The following is an 18,241-nucleotide window of genomic DNA, read 5'->3' as shown; positions in this document are numbered from 1 at the left end:
CTTGAAAGCCTTTTGAGGGGAGAGAATTCCAGATTTCTACTACCCTTTGTGTGAAAAAGTGCCTCCCGATTTCCCTCCTGAATGACTTGGCTCTAATTTTTAAGATCATGTTCACTCATTCTTGATTCCTCCACCTGTATCTACCCTATCGAATCCTTTTAACAATTAAACACTTCGATCAGATCACCCCTCAATCTCCTATGCTCGAGGGAATACAAGCCAAGTTTATGCAGTCTGTCCTCGTAATTGAATGGAATTGTGCTCAAATTGCAAGGAATAGCAAGTGAGGTTGACAAAGATTGATATTTGTTGAAGACATGATTGGCATCTATGCCTGTGGAGGTTAGATTGTGGTTTAAGTGATTAAAGTACAGGAACGGCATTAATACCTAGATGAGCTAGGAGCAACCGTTAAATTACATCTCTGGTCTGTGGAGACCTGTAGAAAACCGCACAAAAAATATCGGCAGATTAGGGTTGCAACAAACAGATTGCTGGAGGGCGTTGAAAAATGAGCCTAGTTCATGTAATCTCTCCTCATAATTTAACCCTGGTGAATCTGCGCTGAACTCCTTCCAAAGCCAATATGTCCTTTCTATGGTGTGCCCAAAACTGCACATAGTACTCCAGGTGTGTCTAACCAGGGCTTTGTATAGCTGCAGCAAAACTTCCTCCCCTTTATATTCTAGCCTTCTGGATATAATGGCTAACATTCCATTAGCCTTTTTGATTTTTTTTTTGCACCTGACTACTACATTTTAGTAAAATGTGTACATGGACCCCTAAATCTCTTTGGACCCCCACTGTCCCTAGGGGGAAGCACTCCTGCTCTTCCCGACGCCACAGCAACGATTTTGGAATTCTTTTTTAAAACCGGCCCGGCAACTTCTGCGCCTGTCGCCGACCGATTTCGGCGAGGGGGAGCTGGAAGAGTCATCAGGCCCCTCATTTACGTGTGTAAGAGGCCGTAACAACTGTTTTAGGCGGCTGTCAGGGACGACTAAAAAAAATGAACCTGGCCAACTTAGCAGTGGCCCGAAGGCCCCTGTCAGATTGGGCGCGGGCCGTTCCACCGCTAAACTTGTCATCGATGCGCCCCGTTTTACGCCGCAAGAAACGGGCGCTGTGCATACCAATTTCTGCCCCACGGCGTAGTGTATCTCATTGCTCGAAGGTGGTCTGCACAGGAGGTTGGCCCGTACTGTTGTGCCAGCCAGTAATAACAGAGTGGTTGGGTGAGAATGAGGCCCCTGCCACTTTTGGGCTGTTGCAGTGGAAGACGTTCATTGTTTTTGCCTTTCAAGAAAAAACTAGTGATCCATTTTTCCAGCTTGTTAAAGACGGCGTTCAAATCCCGGTGGAGAGTATCTGAAGTGGGCGTGAACATCATGCTAACCCTGAAGACGGTCTTTCTACCTTTCTGAAAGGTTGGAATGGATTTCAAGTATTCCTGTGAAGTTGACCTAAATACATGAATCTTAATGGGAACCATTTGACGGAGAATGAACGTTTATTGGCTGAGGACTGTATACTATTCCTGTCTTTGTGTAGGATTCTAAGACGTCACTGATCCTTTCAATCCCAGTATAGGTGCTGGCGAGTTAGGTAATGGCATCTATACTTGGGTAATGACATCCACGGTGGACAGGAGTACATTGGGCGGACGTGTGTTGTCTGATTTTTATGTTTCTGCTACCACATTGTTATATATTGGATAGCAAGGTGGTGAAGGACAGAATACTAGAGCCTTGCCTTCAGTTGCTTCCAAGCCTTTATTCACAGAGAGCTCCACATTACACCCACACCACACCCCAGATCAGCACATATAAATGGATACGAGAGTTCCCAATTGATACGCACCACCTGAATACAATTAACACTAATTGATATAAATCACATGGATACAATTAACAACATTAATCCCGAAACAGGAGTTGAACTTGAAGTGTTGAAGTACCTTGTTGAAGGAGCCGCCAGCGTCGCCGTCTCCAATGCTGTGCGCTCTTGCTGTGCTATTTCCAGTGCATCCCACACTCCTTGTGGGTGAGGACCATGATGACTAAAGTTCCTCCATTGGTCTTGTTTCTCTCCCTCATGCTGTTTTCTCCTGTAACGGGAAAAGGAGAGAGTTATGAATGGCTACTGAAAAGGCAAATCATAGAAAATTTACAGCACAGAAGGAGGCCATTCGGCCCATTGTGTCTGCGCCGGCCAAAAATGAGCCACCCAGCCTAATTCCACTTTCCAGCACTTGGCTCGTAGCCTTGTAGATCACGGCACTTCAAGTGCATATCCAGGTACTTTTTAAATGAGTTGAGGGTTTCTGCCTCTGCCATCCTTTCAGGCAGTGAGTTCCAGACCCCCACCACCCTCTGGGTGAAAAATGTTTCCTCATCTCCCCTCTAATCCTTCTACCAATTGCTTTAGATCTATGCCCCCTGGTTATTGACCTCTCTGCTCAGGGAAATAGGTCCTTCCTGTACACTCAATCTAGGTCCCTCGTAATTTTATACACCTCAATTAAATCACCCCTCCGCCTCCTCTGTTCCAAAGAAAACAACCCTGGCCTATCCAATCTTTCCTCATAGCTATAATTCTCCAGTCCTGGCAACATCCTCGTAAATCTCCTCTGTACCCTCTCTAATGCAATCACATCTTTCCTGCAAATGCACATTACGTAGAATTACATAGAATTTACAGTGCAGAAACAGGCCATTCGGTCCAACTGGTCTATGCCGGTGTTTATGCTCCACACGAGCCTCCTCCCTCCCTACTTCATCTCACCCTATCAGCATATCCTTCTATTCCTTTCTCCCTCGTGTACTTATCTAGCTTCCCCTTAAAGGCATCTATGCTATTCACCTCAACTACTCCATGTGGTAGCAAATTTCATGTTCTAATCACTCTGGGTAAAGAAGCTTCTCTTGAAGTCCTTATTGAATTTATTAGTGACTATCTTGTGTTTTTGGCCCCTAGTTCTGGTCTCCCCCACAAGTGGAAACATCTCTACGTCGACCCTATCAAACCCCTTCATAATCTCAAAGACCTCTATCAGCTCACCTCTCAGCCTTCTCTTTTCTAGAGAAAAGAGCCCCAGCCTGTTCAATATTTCCTGATGGTTACAACCTCATAGTTCTGGTAACATCCTTGTAAATGACATGTTTGGGGTTTCTGCGTGTAGTGGAGAAGCCGGGAGGATGAAGAAACAAGATTCTCAGAGAATGGGGAGGTTTTGAGTGGGAAGTAAGTGGCTTGAGTGTGAATTGAGGAAGGAGTGCTGAGAGGAGGTACAGGTTCTGAGATTGAGAGTATGCCATTAGTGGAAGCAGTGAAGGGCAGCTAGCAGCCGGTGAGTGTGCGTTAGGAGTGAGCGGGAGAGGTAGTGCAATAAACCCTTGTGGTGAGGGTTGCGATACTGGGGTGGTGACTGCTCTGAATACTGGAGGAGGGAGGAGAGGGGCAGTGACTAGGTGCAACGCAAGAGATGGGAGAAGGATTAGCTGTACTCGTCTTTGCTGTCCTTGTGAGGTCATTGAATCTCTTGCGGCACTGGATCCAGCTCCTTTGTGGGGTGGGGGGTGATGCTGCTGCATCTTAAAGGGATCCAGCCTTTAAGAGGTGGGTTCACCCTTTAAATATGATGGTCTGGGGGCTTTGGCCGTAAATTACGCAAAGCAGTTGGGCTGGCCCTCACCCATCGAGCCTCCCGCTAAAGTTGATCCCAACGGGCCAAATCGTCCTGGAAAAATAACGGCGTGTTAACGAGGTACGCTATTATTAATGCACAAATTGGCCAGCGAGTTCAGGGGATGAAGAGATACGCCGTGAGTTGTGAATCTCCAGAACCTGCGGTCGATTTACGCCGCTCCGCCGTTTGCTTTGCACAAACAGCATCGTGCCCCCAACCTCACGGCTGTTTTTAAGAACTTTCTGTGGCGAGTTTAATGGGCACATTAATTGCCCATTAAACTCGCCACAGAAAGTTAGGGCTCCTACTTAACAGCATAAGTACCCTTTTAACAGTGTTATAATTGTTAGTGCAACGCCAATCAACCCCTCCGGCCAGAAAGGGAATAATTTAAATTGTTAGAGATTTTTAAAATTTTTTTTTTCTTACTTTGTCTTTTTTCTCTCTCTCTTAATCCAGCCTTTCTTTCCCTCTCTTTATTTCTCTTTCTGTACCTGATCTGACTCTTAATTCACCCTCCTTCTCTGTCGTTCCCCTGTTTCTTTCTCAATCCTTAAACCTCATTGGTGAAGGAGATAGACTATTGGCCCCGTAGTTCACCATGGTCCCCAGATGCCTTCGCCGTGCCGTTATCAGCTCGCGCTTCCGGCAAGTTAGGGTGCAGGAAAATCTCTAACTAACATTGCGTGCCGCGAGATGCCCCAATCCAGCAAGTTCAGGCCCCAATAGTGTGTCCCATCAGTTTTTTAAAAAAAAAGAAATTGTGTTGCAGTGCCTTTGTTGTCATGGTAAATTCATGAAATGCAAAAAAAACTGCCAGCGTCTAAAGTTACAACGCATCTTCTTCACATCGGATACAGTGAACGGAGTTATTTTAAGCCATTCATTCTGCAGCTCGGAACAATCTTTAGGAACAATGAGTGGTCCCAATCCGTCATGACTTTGCAAAACTGAGGGGATGAATGGAATCATTGATTCCATCACATTCTTATCTTGGAGACACTCCCTGGTTTTTCTGAAGCTTAAATTTAATCTCAATAAAATATCACCGTTTTAACCACTTAACTGCTGAAGAGAATTCAATTTTGTTTTTTTATAAATGGATTTTTGAAAATGATGTTTGAAACACCTCGTCAAACAGAAATGTTAAATCCCTACAGATTCCATTCAGAAAGGGCGACTAATGTTTGTGACCTGTAATGCAAGAACAACAACTTGCATTTATAAAGCACCTTTGACGTAGTAAAACGTCCTAAGACGCTTCATTGGAAAATGTGAGGTTATGCACTTTGGCAGGAAAAACCAGAGAGCAAGTTATTTTCTTGATGGCGAGAGACTGGAAAGTACTGCAGTACAAAGGGATCTGGGGGTCCTAGTGCAAGAAAATCAAAAAGTTGGTATGCAGGTGCAGCAGGTGATCAAGAAGGCCAACGGAATGTTGGCTTTTATTGCTCGGGGGATAGAATATAAAAACAGGGAGGTATTGCTGCAGTTATATAAGGTATTGGTGAGACCGCACCTGGAATACTGCGTACAGTTTTGGTGTCCATACTTAAGAAAAGACATACTTGCTCTCGAGGCAGTACAAAGAAGGTTCACTCGGTTAATCCCGGGGATGAGGGGGCGGACATATGAGGAGAGGTTGAGTAGATTGGGACTCTACTCATTGGAGTTCAGAAGAATGAGAGGCGATCTTATTGAAACATATAAGATTGTGAAGGGGCTTGATCGGGTGGATGCGGTAAGGATGTTCCCAAGGATGGGTGAAACTAGAACTAGGGGGCATAATCTTAGAATAAGGGGCTGCTCTTTCAAAACTGAGATGAGGAGAAACTTCTTCACTCAGAGGGTAGTAGGTCTGTGGAATTTGCTGCCCCAGGAAGCTGTGGAAGCTACATCATTGAATAAATTTAAAACAGAAATAGACAGTTTCTTAGAAGTAAAGGGAATTAGGGGTTATGGGGAGCGGGCAGGAAATTGGACATGAATTTAGATTTGCGGTTAGGATCAGATCAGCCATGATCTTAATGAATGGCGGAGCAGGCTCGAGGGGCCGATTGGCCTACTCCTGCTCCTATTTCTTATGTTCTTATGTTCACAGGAACGTTATCAAACAAGATTTGACACCGAATCATATGAGGAGATATTAGGACAGGTGACCAAAAGCTTGGTCAAAGAAGTAGGTTTTAAGGAGTGTCTTAAAGGAGGAGAGAGAGGGGGAGAGGTTCAGGGAGGAAATTGCAGAGCCTAAGGCCGAGGCAGCTGAAGGCACGGCCGCCAATGGTGTGGCGAAGGAAATCGGAGAATGCGCAAGAGGCCAGAATTGGAGGAGCGCGGAGATCTCGGAGGGTTGTCGGCCTGGAGGAGGTTACAGAGATAGGGAGGGGGCGAGGCCATGGAGGGATTTGAAAATGAGGATGAGAATTTCAAACTCTAGGCGTTGCCGGACCGGGAGCCAAATAGGTCGGCGAGCACAGGGGTGATGTGTGAATGGGACTTGGTGCGAGTTAGAATTATGCAATGTATTATTATTTATAAATAACTTCTTCACACTTCACTTGATCTGGAACTTGGCATCACAAGTAGCCTATTTAAATCATATTTTTCAAGTGATTAAGGAGGTTCAAGCATTCATTCTGCATCTGCCCCATGGAAAAACTCTCCTCCTCTCTCCCCCTGCCCCCTCCACGCTTACCTCTAACAACAAATGAGAGCTCAATCTCTCTGTATTTAAGATAAAGATCTCCTGTTCAATTGCCTCTGCTGTTTTCTCCCCTTGCCCTTGGGCCAAACTTCCCCTGAGTTTCGCCCCCCACCCAGAGCTGGGAGCCCTCATGTCCCTTTTTAGTTTTTCCCCCATCTCCCTCCCCCCCTTCACCTATCCCTGCAACTACCCGCAGACCTGCAACCCTCTCCTCCCACCCCCGAGTTCTCTCTTCCTCTGACTCCGGGCTCTTGTGCACCTCCCACATCTCCGGGAGGAACGGTCCCCGGCACTCAGGTAAGTTGCGTGGAGGGGGTTTTGCGAGGGCCTCGTGATTTTGGGAGGGGTGGCGGAGTGGGAGTGGGGAGTCCAGGGCAGGGCAGACTTAAACGTTTCTTGTAGGCCCTGGAGGAGCACTCCTGCTCCCTTTATGCTGTTTTCCTCGATCAAGATGATGGGGCAGTAGAATTTTCCACTGTTTCCAGAAGCCTATATCTTCGCACGGTTCATTATGGGGAATAGGAGTCTTCTCTTCCCTGCTCACAATTGAGCTTACTACCACAGTGATGCGTTCCAGCAACCTGCTCACGAATCACTGAAATATCAGCGGGATCGACCGAACCAGCTCGAGAGATCGGGGGGATTTTAAACGTAAGTGAGTTACCCCCAAATCCACTTGCGCTGGTGTTTTCCGCGATCTTTTACACTGGTTCAAGATTCAATTCACCCGAATCAGGGCCCGCCCACAAAACTGGCCACGTCCCCCCCCCCCCCCCCCCCCCCCCCCAGGTGGAAGTTACGAGATTCTGCCGACTGCACTGGTTCGGGAAGGGTCTTCAAATTCCGTTCATTCTCTTAGGAGCACAGGCACCGGTCGGCAGGTTTTAAAAGTTTTTTCATATCGAAAAAATATTTAATTTACTAAAAAACTGGCGAGTGTACACCAATGAAACTGTTAAATGGTTCAGTATAGTTTCTTTAAAGTCATTTTCAGTGATTTTAAACCAGGTTACTCACAGGTGGAGGACGGGACACCCTTATTAAAAATGCTTATTGTTTCTGATAAACCCATTTTCAGCTGTATTAATAAAACTGCACCAGATTACCACTCTTAAATACATCAAGGAATACTTTTTAATGGGGAAAAAAAGAAACGATTCCGTTCTATTACGCTGCCCGATTGCGCTGGTTCACGGAAGATTTTACGTTTGTGATTATGCAAATGAATTTTAGCGGAAACTTGAACTGTAACCGAACCAGTGCATTTTCCCAATCGCGCCCAAAGAGGAAATTCTACCCCTGTGTATTTAGCCCAACGCAGAAAGGGAGGGGAAAGTACACGATTGAAAATAGATGACTTCACTCGATGACTAGTCTCCATAGACAAAGTTACAAACACCCATGATCGTGATCGTTCGCTCTCCGAACTATCCAATCAAATATTTAAGGAAAATATTCAAGATGGACAAAAATTCAAAGTTCCTCCTGCACACTTAACAAAGTGATTAGCAGGGATATAACGTCTCATTTCTTGAAATGGGTAATATTAGAGACTTCCAGAACACAGCAAGCACGATAACAACGAATTAACTCTCAGACTCTTATCAGTCCCGTGGAAGTGGCTGTCTCTCTGGGCCAGGCAGTTTTATACATTTGCAGATCACACAATGTGATAATGAAGCAAACGCTAATATTACAGCAATAAATCTACTCAAATGCCAAGAGAAGCTTTATTACCCTAACATTAACCTTGAACTATGGGAAAAGAAAATGCTTAAAATACAGAGATAGTCGGTGAGCATCTAGGAACAGGAACAGGAGTTGACCATTCCGCCTCTCGAGCCTGTTCAGTTAGATCATAGCTGATCTGTATCTTACCTCCATCTACCCTCCTTGGTTTTGTAACCTTTAATACCCTCGCCTAACATAAATCTATCAATCTCAGTTTTGAAACTTTCAATTGACCCCCAGCCTCAACAGCTTTTTTGGGGGGGGAGAGAGTTCCAGAATTCTCCTACCCTTTGTGTGAAGGAGTGCTCTTTGACATCACCCATGAATGGCCTAGCTTTAATTTTAAGGTTATGCCCCCCTTGTTCTGGACTCCACCCACCGGATGAAATAGTTTCTCTCTATCTACCCTATCATTTCTTTTGATCACCTTGAGCACCTCAATTAGATCACCCCTTAGTCTTCTCTGTTCAAAGGAATACCATAAGACCATAAGAGATAGGAGCAGGAGTAGGCCATTCGGCCCCTCGAACCTGCTCCGCCATTTAATGAGATCATGGCTGATCTGATTTTTTTACCTCAACTCCACTTTCCTGCCCTTTCCCCATATCCTTTGACTCCCTTGCTGATCAAAAATTTGTCTAACTCAGCCTCGAATGTACTCAGCCTCCACAGCTTTTTGGGGTAAAGAATTCCAAAGATTCACAACCCTCTGGGAGAAGAAATTCCTCCTCATTTCAGTCTTAAACGGGCGACCCCTTATTCTGAGACTATGCCCCCTAGTTTTAGATTCCCCTATGAGGGGTACAAGCCTAGTCTGTGCAACCTGTCCTCATAACTTAACCCTTTTAGCCCCGGTATCATTCTGGTGAATCTGCGCTGCACCCCCTCCGAGGCCAATAGATCCTTCCTGAGGTGCGGTGCCCAGAGCTGAATGCAGTACTTCAGATGAGGTCTAACCAGATCTTTGTGCAGCTGTAACATAACTTCCTCTGCTTTGTATTCCAGTCCCCTTGAGATGAAGGCCATCTGAAAGAGAAAGGCATGACATCTATAATAAGTTATAATAGAAAAGAATGAGATTTTTTAATGAATGAGTGGTGTTAATACTTCAACCAGTCTGTACCAGTTAAGAGTGCAGTTCCACACTACCTAATTATTATTCAGAAAGGATTTAAAACTCATAGGATTCGTGTTTTGAATGTGAAAACTGTCTTATTTGAGATAATATTGGACAATTATACTATTTTTGAATTATTACTTTATAATTTGTAAATCGTTTTATACATCAAGTAATAAATGTTGTAAATCTACTGTGTGTGTAAAGCCAGCCTATCACACACAGCAAAATGACTGTTTCCCCCACATGCTGGTTTGTGAGTGTTGCCAGACATTATTGGAGTTTGAGTCCCTAATCAACCTGGGACATCACCTAGGACTTGGCATGGATAACCCCCACCTGTCCCTGCAGAGCCAATCTTCCCCAAATCCTTTTACAAGTGATGTGTAATAATCCATTCCAATGTCCTCTCTGTTCCACTATCTGTCCTTTTCATTGCACTCCATTCCTCAATGTTCCATTCTGGGTTATATCAAGTTACATCGAGTCTACAGCCATTCGGCCCAACTGGTCTATGTCAGTCTTTATGCTCCACATGAGCCTCCTCCCTCCTTAATTCATCTAACCCTATCAGCATATCCTCCTTTTCCTTTCTCCCTTCTGTGATTATCTAGCTTCCCCCTAAATGCATTTATGCTATTTGCCTCAACTACTCCTTGTGGTAGCAAGTTCCACATTCTAATCACTCTCGGTAAAGAAGTTTTTCCTGAATTCCCTATTGGGTTTATTAGCGACTATCTTATATTTATGACCTCTAGTTTTGACTCCCCCGCAAGTGGAAACATTTTCTCTAAGTCTACCCTATAAAATCCTTCCATTATCTTAAAGACCTCTATCAGGTAACCCCTCAGCCTTGTCTTTTCTAGAGAAAAGAGCCCCAGCCTGTTCAGACTTTCCTGATATCCTCTCAGTTCTGGTATCATCCTTGTGAATTTTTTTTGAACCTTCCCCAACGCCTCTATATCCTTTTCATAATATAGAGACCAGAACTGTTCACAGTACTCCAAGTGTGGTCTAACCAAGGTTCTATACAAGTTTAACATAACTTCTCCGCTTTTCAATTCTATCCTTCTGGAAGTGAGCTCCAGTGCTTGGTTTTCCTTTTTATGGCCTTATTAACCTGCGTTGCTACTTTTAATGATTTGTGCATCTGTACCCCTAGATCCCTTTGCTCCTCTACCCACTCCAAGCAATGTGTGGTCTCCTTATTCTTCCTACCAAAATGTATCACTTCACACTTACCTATATTGAAATTCATTTGCCAATTACACACCAATTATGCAAGTTTATTAATATCTTCTTCCTTTGTATTAACAACACCCCCTAATTTGGTGTCATCCGCAAATTTTGAAATTGTACTTCCGATTCCCGAGTTCAAATCATTAATGTAAATTGTAAACATCGGTGTTCCCAGCGCCGATCCCTGTGGAACACCACTTCCCACCTTTGGCCAGTCTGAGTAGCTACCCTTAACCCCTACTCTGTGTTTTCTGTTTTGCGGCCAACTTGTTATCCATCCTGCTGATTGGGATTTGTGTTCAGTGTCATTCTCGCCGTCACTTGAAGGAAATAAAGATACAACTTGCAATTATATAGCATATTTCATGACCTCAGGATGTCCCAGAACGTTTCACAGCCAACAAATTGCTTTTGAAGTGTAGTCAGCTGTTTTTGTAGACGAGCACAGCGGGGAGTTTGCACACAGCAAGGTTCCACAAATGTAACTGGCCATTTAAGTCATTGATTTGTGTTTGGTAGTGTTGGTTGAGGGATAAATAGGACATTGGGAGAACTCCCATCTCTTCAGATGGTGATGTCGATAAATTTTACGTCGATCTGAGAGAGCAGACAGGGCACCTCTGACGATGCAGCACTCTCTCAATACTGCCTTGGCTCAGTGGTAGCTCTGTCGCCTCCGAGTCAGAAGGTTGTGGGTTCACAGACCCACTCCAGAGACTTGAGCACATAATCTAGATTGAAACTCCAGTGCGTAACCGAGGGAGCGCTGCACTGTTGGAAGTGCTGTCTTTCAGATGAGACGCTAAACTGTGGCTCTGTCTGCCATCTCAGGTTGTAAAAGATCCTCGGGCACTATTTGAAGAGGAGCCAGGGAAGTTTTCACTGGTGTCCTGGCCGATATTTATCTCTCAACCAACACCTAAAAACAGATGATCCGGTCATTACCTCATTGCTGTTTGTGGGGACCTTACTGTGCACAAATTGGCTGCCGTGTTTCCTCCATTACAACAGTGACTACACTTCAAAAAAGTACTTTGTTGGCTGAAAAGCACTTTGGGGCATCTTAGGGTGGGGAAAGGCGATATATAAATGCAAGTTCGTTCTTTCTTCTTTCTGTCTTCGATTATGTGCTCACATTCCTGCAGGGGGCCTGAACCCACAGCTTTCTGACTGGAGACAAGAGTCGAGCTGACATTTATGTCTGTCCGTTAAGGGTGTCGTCCTACTGCAGGAGTTTTTTTTTTATTAGTGAGATAACATCAATTTTTCCTTGAGATTTACGAATGTCATCAATTCATCATTAACACACAGGAATCTGAACGTTTCTGCAGCGTGGTTTAGGTTTATAAGACTTGAAACAGCTGCAAAAAAATATGTTCAGAAGTGCAGATTAGCAAGAGTATCATCTTGCGTCCATATTAGGCAAAAGACAGGAAAATGACCATTGTTCGTGTATGCCAGTAGGGGCTGGCTACACGCTGAGCTGTCAGCTGTCGTTATTGGGTGAATAATGTGAGCTGCTTAAAAGAATTGGAGATGCAGTCGGAAAACTTTAGACGATTGCAGTAAATCTAAACGTCTCGGTTTAAATTTTCAGGCCTCCCGCCTGGTAGCGCTCCAGGAGGGGAGGGAGGCAATGACCTACCGCTCCATGTGACCGTGTCAATGTTTCCCCGGGTGAGTCGGGTGGTAGGCCCATTTAAAATGGAGAATCAAGGTCCTGTGACCTACATAGAGCCCTGAGTGCCATTTCAGGACCGAGCTGGACAGACAGTGCACGCTGGTGACCAGGGCCGAAGATACTCCCAAAGGCGAGTTCCTCTTTATCCCGTTCCTGCAGGCTCCACAAAGCCAGGCTGGGCCCCTGCCACTCCTGCTCCTCCCACCCGGACATCAGTGCCACAGTCCCCACCCCTCCCCTTCTCACGGACCGCCCAACATCGCGGCGGCCCAGAGCTGGCAGGCTGCCCTCGGGGCCTTCGATGGCAGGCCAGTTACTCGAAGTCCGACTGGGGAAATTTCCACCAGTACATGTTACCTATAAATTTATGGCTTAGATGGAATCCAACAGCTGCAAGTTTAGGATTCTTCCTTCGAAATGCTTTTAATATTTTTCCACCTTATCACAGTGGTATTTTCAGTTAATATGTATGCCAGGGAACTCAACCTGGCTCTAGTAGTTTGTTTTAAATGTTCCCTGACAAAATGTTCTTGGCCTGACGTGGGAACTTGAAACAGATAGTCTAGTTGGTTTCCTGGTTGAGCCCCTTTTGATTTCTGAGCTCAGACAGTTTGCAGTTTTCCCGATCTGTTCTTTTAATAAATTGCAGACGTAAGTTGTCATAGAAAGGACCAAAACGGAAAAAGGATTCCACTGTAGTAAGTTTTCTTTTCTGGGAGGGATGTTACAAAGGATGCAACTCATCTCACTGCCTCCTCCGATCTCACCTTGAACCCCCGCGTAGCTTCCATCGGTAAAGATGCCTCCAGGTTTTATTTTTTCATGCCATGCACTTCCCTTCAGCAACTTTTTTTTAAACTTGTTATCAAGCCCTAATTTTGTCCAAGACGTGAGTGCTGTCCCCAATCTGGGAGGTTTATGCAGTGCCTTTCTTCACCCCTGACAGGACCCAAGGCAAAACTTGTCATCCGATGGGTGATCTGACCTTCACGTCGAGCCTCCAGTCCCTCTCTCTGTCACAGCCTTTCTGTCTATTATTTTATCGCCATTACAAGGATTCGTGCTCCTTTGAACTTTGCTATCTCGTTCTTCCTAAGTTCCCAAATAAAGCATCTGACACTCTCTTCCTTCTCCCTGCATCCTCATTGCGCTGAAATCAAGATTGGTCACACAATCTCCTACTCTAATTCATTTCTTTCCTCATATCTATGGAATAGAATCATAGAATGGTTACAGCCCAGAAGAAGGCCATTCAGCCCATCGAGCCTGTGCTGGCTCTTTGTAAGAGCAATCCGGTTAGTCCCATTCCCCTGCAAATTTTTTCCCTTCAAGTATTTATCCAATTCCTTTTTGAAAGCCACAATTGAATCTTTCAGGCAGCGCATTCCGGATCATAACTACTCGCTGCGTAAAAAGGTTTCTCCCCAGGTTGCCTTTGGTTCTTTTGCCAATCACCTTAAATCTGTGTTCTCTGGTTCTCGACCCCTCCGCCAATGGGAATAATTTCACTTCATTTACTTTATGGTGTTCTGTACTATGGAGCTTAGCCCTTCATCTTGATTGCTCAATACTTAAACAGCTAAACGAACCACGCGATTTCATGGCAGTGTCTCATATTGGATACATTGGTGTGACCAAGACGTTAGAAAAAGTGCCTGAGGGAGAAGATCCCACCTTGGTTCGGGATGTGTTCCGACCAACTATAAAATGAAGTACACATAGGGAAATGTGCAGGTTAATAGCAAGAAGAAAGAATTTGCAATTATATCGCTGGCGGTCGTAAAACTGGGATGTTAAAGTGGCTTTCTTTGAGAAGATATTTCCAGTTGTGTGTGTGTGGTACAGACAATGTACCAACAGTCAACAGGAATCCTAATGTAAGCATTAATAAATTAATCCCCGTGCCAAGAATTTTAGGTGTCAGCCTTGGCTCAGTGGGTAGCACTCTCACCTCTGAGTCAGAAGGTCGTGGGTTCACGTCCCACTCCAGTGACTTGAGCACAACGTCTAGGCTGACACTCCAGTGCAGTACTGAGGGAGTGCTCCACTGTCGGAGGTGCCATCTTTCGGATGTGGTTAAACTTAGTTTAAGTTTAACCTCATCTTAAACTAAGTGTAACCTCTCAGGTGGACGTAAAAGGAACCCATGGCACTATTTCGAAGAAGAGCAGGGGAGTTCTCCCCAGTGTTCGATATTTATCCCTCAACCAACATCACTAAAACAGATTATCTGGTCATTATTGCATTGTTGTTTGTGGGACCTTGCTGTGTGCAAATTGGCTACCACGTTTCCTACATTACAATGATGACTACACTTCAAAAGTACTTCATTGGCTGCAAAGCGCTTTGGGATATCCTGAGGTTGTGAAAGGCGCCATATAAATGCAAGTTCTTTCTTTTCTTTTCTCCTCTCCGAATTTGAGTTTCAGTTCAAGGCACATGTGCTCCAGCCCACAGTACAGCTAAGCAGTTAGTAGTGCCGTGTAATCTTGCTACCCAGAAGGTTGTAGGTTTAATTCCCGCTCCAGATCTTTTTCATTTGCTGACAATAAATAATAGATTGTATCCACAAAGGCATATTACCTAAAGGATTTTGTTTTCTCTTCCTCGTTCTGATCATAAAAAATACCACATCTGTAATTGGTCCCTGCATTTACCAGGGCAGTGATAGCCACAAAGGGTTAGTTGTAAATATCAAATGAGTAGAGATGTCTATCTACGACTCAGTATTGTGTACCATACACTCAACCAGTGGTAACACCCATAGCATTGCTGGCTCAGGAAAATTGGACGTCGGATAGGAAATAGCAAAGTCTTTCACATTACGTGCCAATGGTATTTTGTTACTTAATATTTGAAATGTATGTTTTCAATTACATTTCTGAATAAAATTTTAAAAATAAAGTCTCCATTTTAATCAAATTTCCTTGTTTTGGAATGAACGTGGGAGAAATTCAACTCTCGGCCACTCGTTTATCAGGCGTAAAATTTATGTTCGACCTCCGAATTTTGTGTTGTGATTGGCCGCGCCTGAACTGCCCTGGATGTGCGCCTGATGCCTCATTGGCTCACGTGACTTTTAGTCGTCCAGGGTGCCTGCCAGAAACGTTAAATGCGCAAATCAGGGTCCGACTCCAGTTGTCATAACCTTCGGTCTCTACGAAAGGATCCACCTAAATTTAATCAGCAATCAAATAAGAGACATGTTGAGGTAAAGTGTGAAAGTGACACGATAGAATGCAGCCATGGACCTGTTCCTGTTGCCAATATTTTCTGGCAAAGTTTCTTCACTGCATGTAAGTATTGGGTTGTAATAAATGTTGTTCATCTTCTTGTACACAGGAGTCCTTGGGGAAGCATGCTTGATTCCACTTAGTCGTCATCAGCTACCTAGTGGCTGTTATTAAAAGTGGCGCTGTTTTTACCAATGACGTGTCCCACTGCAGAGCAGTTAACTCCATGTCTGAAAGACAAGTTTCTGACAAATTACTTCAGGCGGATATTACAGAATTAGACAGTGGGTGGACAAATGATGTGTTATCTTCAGCAGCAGAAAAGACCAAGCCAGTGATCGTCAAGAAAAATGGGCCATGACATTGTGCACCACCTCTGTTCCATATGATTCGGAGCGTCCCTTCAGTTGCAGAGTTGGTTCCCTTGGCTATTGATCATGAACTGATCTACACTGGGGCCAGTAAGTGGTAAAGATTGCTGCAAAGGTTGGGTAGGACAGTGCAAATACTGAAGATAGCTAAGCACTACTTGTGAACATTAGGATCTTCAATGTTCTATGCCTAATGCTAAGCCTATGACAAGTTCACAACCGCCTTAGTGGGATTTGCGCATGTGCCTTCCAGCTGGGGCAATCCTGATATTGGGGAGATGCTCGGGGTGGGGGTGGTGAAGGTTTGTACAGACCAGCAATACCAGAAGTCAGTTGCTGCCTTGTATGGGTGGGCCCTGTGGTCAACTTGCTCACAGCCAGGCCCAAAATGATAGACCTGACCTCGATGCCACTAGTACAAACGTTATATAATGAAAGCACCCTGCAGATTCAAGGAGGGAAACCCGGCTCTAGGAGAGACTGTCTGTCCTGATGGCAAGAGTTTGTAGGTATTTGCACTACGGGGTTACCATTGGTGGCCTGTAGTGTAAGGAGGCAGCCCTGTACAGCAACAACATTTATATAGCGCCTTTAACATAGTAAAACGTCCCAAGGCGCCTCACATGGAGCGCAATCAGCCACAAAAATTGACACCGAGCCAGAGAAGGAGACGTTAGGACAGGTGACCAAAAGCTTGGTCAAAGAGGCAGGTTTTAAGGAACGTCTTAAAGGAGGCAGAGAGGTGGAAAGGTTGAGGGAGGGAATTCCAGAGCTTGGGGCCTGGACAACCGAAGGTATAAGAATGACATAAGTAGCCATTTCTGAATTGGCTCTGGGTCAAACAAATCCACCAGTTGGGAAGATGTCAGATCCAGTATAACCTGGACACTTGTGGGGTACAAACAGGGAGGTGGTATCCACTGTCCCATTCCTCGCATCCCCATAAAATGCCTACTCTTGTTCCTGGCTGCACCTGGCCCCTTCTCAGTGTTTCCCCTCTTTACCCCTCCCCTGCAAAACCAACAGATGTGGTCCACTCTCTCTGCTCCACACACAAAAGAAAAAATATACATGCACCCTCTGCAAGCACACAGTGCAGGTTTTATTGTATCTTTGTTTCCCTCCACTAATCTTTGCTTCCTTCCCATCCTGAAAGCATTGACACCCTCAGGGGTATTGTTGCACAGTCAATGGCTGCCTTCTGGTTCTTCACCAAAGTGCCAACTGTTCATGTGTGAGAGCTTTGGCATTGAGTGCGAGAAGGCTATCCTGCTGAGAAGGACATTATAATCGAACCCTATCCTCTCACAGACACACACACACACACACACACACACGCACACACACGCCTCTTCATTGTAATGGCGACTGTAGGTTCTTTTATACAGTCACTTTCTTAAATTGACTTACTGCAAGCAGAAGCAACAGACCACTGCAAAGGAGGAGCAGCTCAAAGAAAGACAGACTTGCATTTATATAGCACCTTTCACAGCCTCAGGACATCACAAAGCGCTTCAAAGTCAGTGAAGTACTTTTATGCAGTGTAGTCACTGTTGTAATGTAGGAAAGGCGGCAGCCAATTTGCACACAGCAAGCTCCCACTCCAGTGACTTGGGCACATAATCTAGGCTGACAGTCCAGTGCAGTACTGAGGGAATGCCTCAGTGTCAGAGGTGCAGTTTTTCAGATGAGGCGTTAAACCGAGACCCCGTTTGCCCTCTCAGGTGGATGTAAAAGATCCCATGGCAATATTTGAAGTAGAGCAGGGGAGTTTTCCCGGCCAATATTTATCTCAATCATTTTTTTAAAAAAAACAGATTATCTGGTCATTATCACATTGCTGTTTGTGGGACCTTGCTGTGTGTAAATTGGCTGCCATGTTTCCTACATTACAACAGTGGCTACACTTCAAAAGTATTGAAGTGGCTGTAAAGCACTTTGGGACATCTTGAGGCCGTAAAAGGTGTAAGTTCGCTCTTTCGCTCTCGCTCTCTTCCCCCCCACCGCCCCTTGTCCTCCCTTGAGAATCTCTGTCCTGGGCTGTCAATTAGGGAGAGTCGTGTCCATTCCGAGTGCCCTCACCTGGGGTCGGTAACTGTACCGCTCCGTTAACACCGGCAATGTGGCCAGCTCCATTTTAACAGGGGCCTACCACCGGGTGTCCAAATTGCTCACCTGTTCCAGGCGCAAGGCCTCTTTTAACATGGAAATCTGGGGCCTATGAGGTAAATAGGACCCCGAGTGCCATCTTAGGTAGGAACTGGTCGTCGTGCAGGCTTTAAACCAGTTCCACGGTCGATGGAAGAGAAGAGGCCCCTCTAAAGGTAAGTCTTGAATTATTTTTGTGCCGTCCCACCCAGGACCCTCGCCCTCCGCGATCACGACTCCCTCTGCACAACTAACCTTGCCCTGGCGGTGGCTCCAGCCCGATCCGGCAAGCTGTGTCAGGACGCCACCTAATGTCAAAATCTACCCCA

General features: G+C 45.2%; 1 protein-coding gene and 1 long non-coding RNA gene across 2 annotated transcripts in view; one reads left to right on the top strand and one right to left on the bottom strand.

Moving 5' to 3' along the window:
- Positions 1-18,241, top strand: part of ddah1 (dimethylarginine dimethylaminohydrolase 1) — a 122,996-nt gene that overhangs the window by 29,528 nt on the left and 75,227 nt on the right. The window lies entirely within an intron of this gene.
- LOC137325101 (uncharacterized) overlaps positions 1,772-18,241 on the bottom strand; it is a 46,763-nt gene continuing 30,293 nt past the window's right edge. Inside the window, exons 2-3 of the long non-coding RNA XR_010963815.1 lie at positions 9,081-9,149; positions 1,772-2,107 (exon numbers count right to left, since the gene is read on the bottom strand). This is a non-coding gene — a long non-coding RNA (uncharacterized lncRNA). The remainder of the gene's footprint in view (positions 2,108-9,080; positions 9,150-18,241) is intronic.

This window comes from Heptranchias perlo, chromosome 9 (assembly GCF_035084215.1).
Source record: "Heptranchias perlo isolate sHepPer1 chromosome 9, sHepPer1.hap1, whole genome shotgun sequence".
Taxonomy (NCBI): Eukaryota; Metazoa; Chordata; class Chondrichthyes; order Hexanchiformes; family Hexanchidae; genus Heptranchias; species Heptranchias perlo.
Note: the sequence above shows the minus strand (reverse complement) of the source record. Positions and strands in the feature narration are given on the sequence as shown.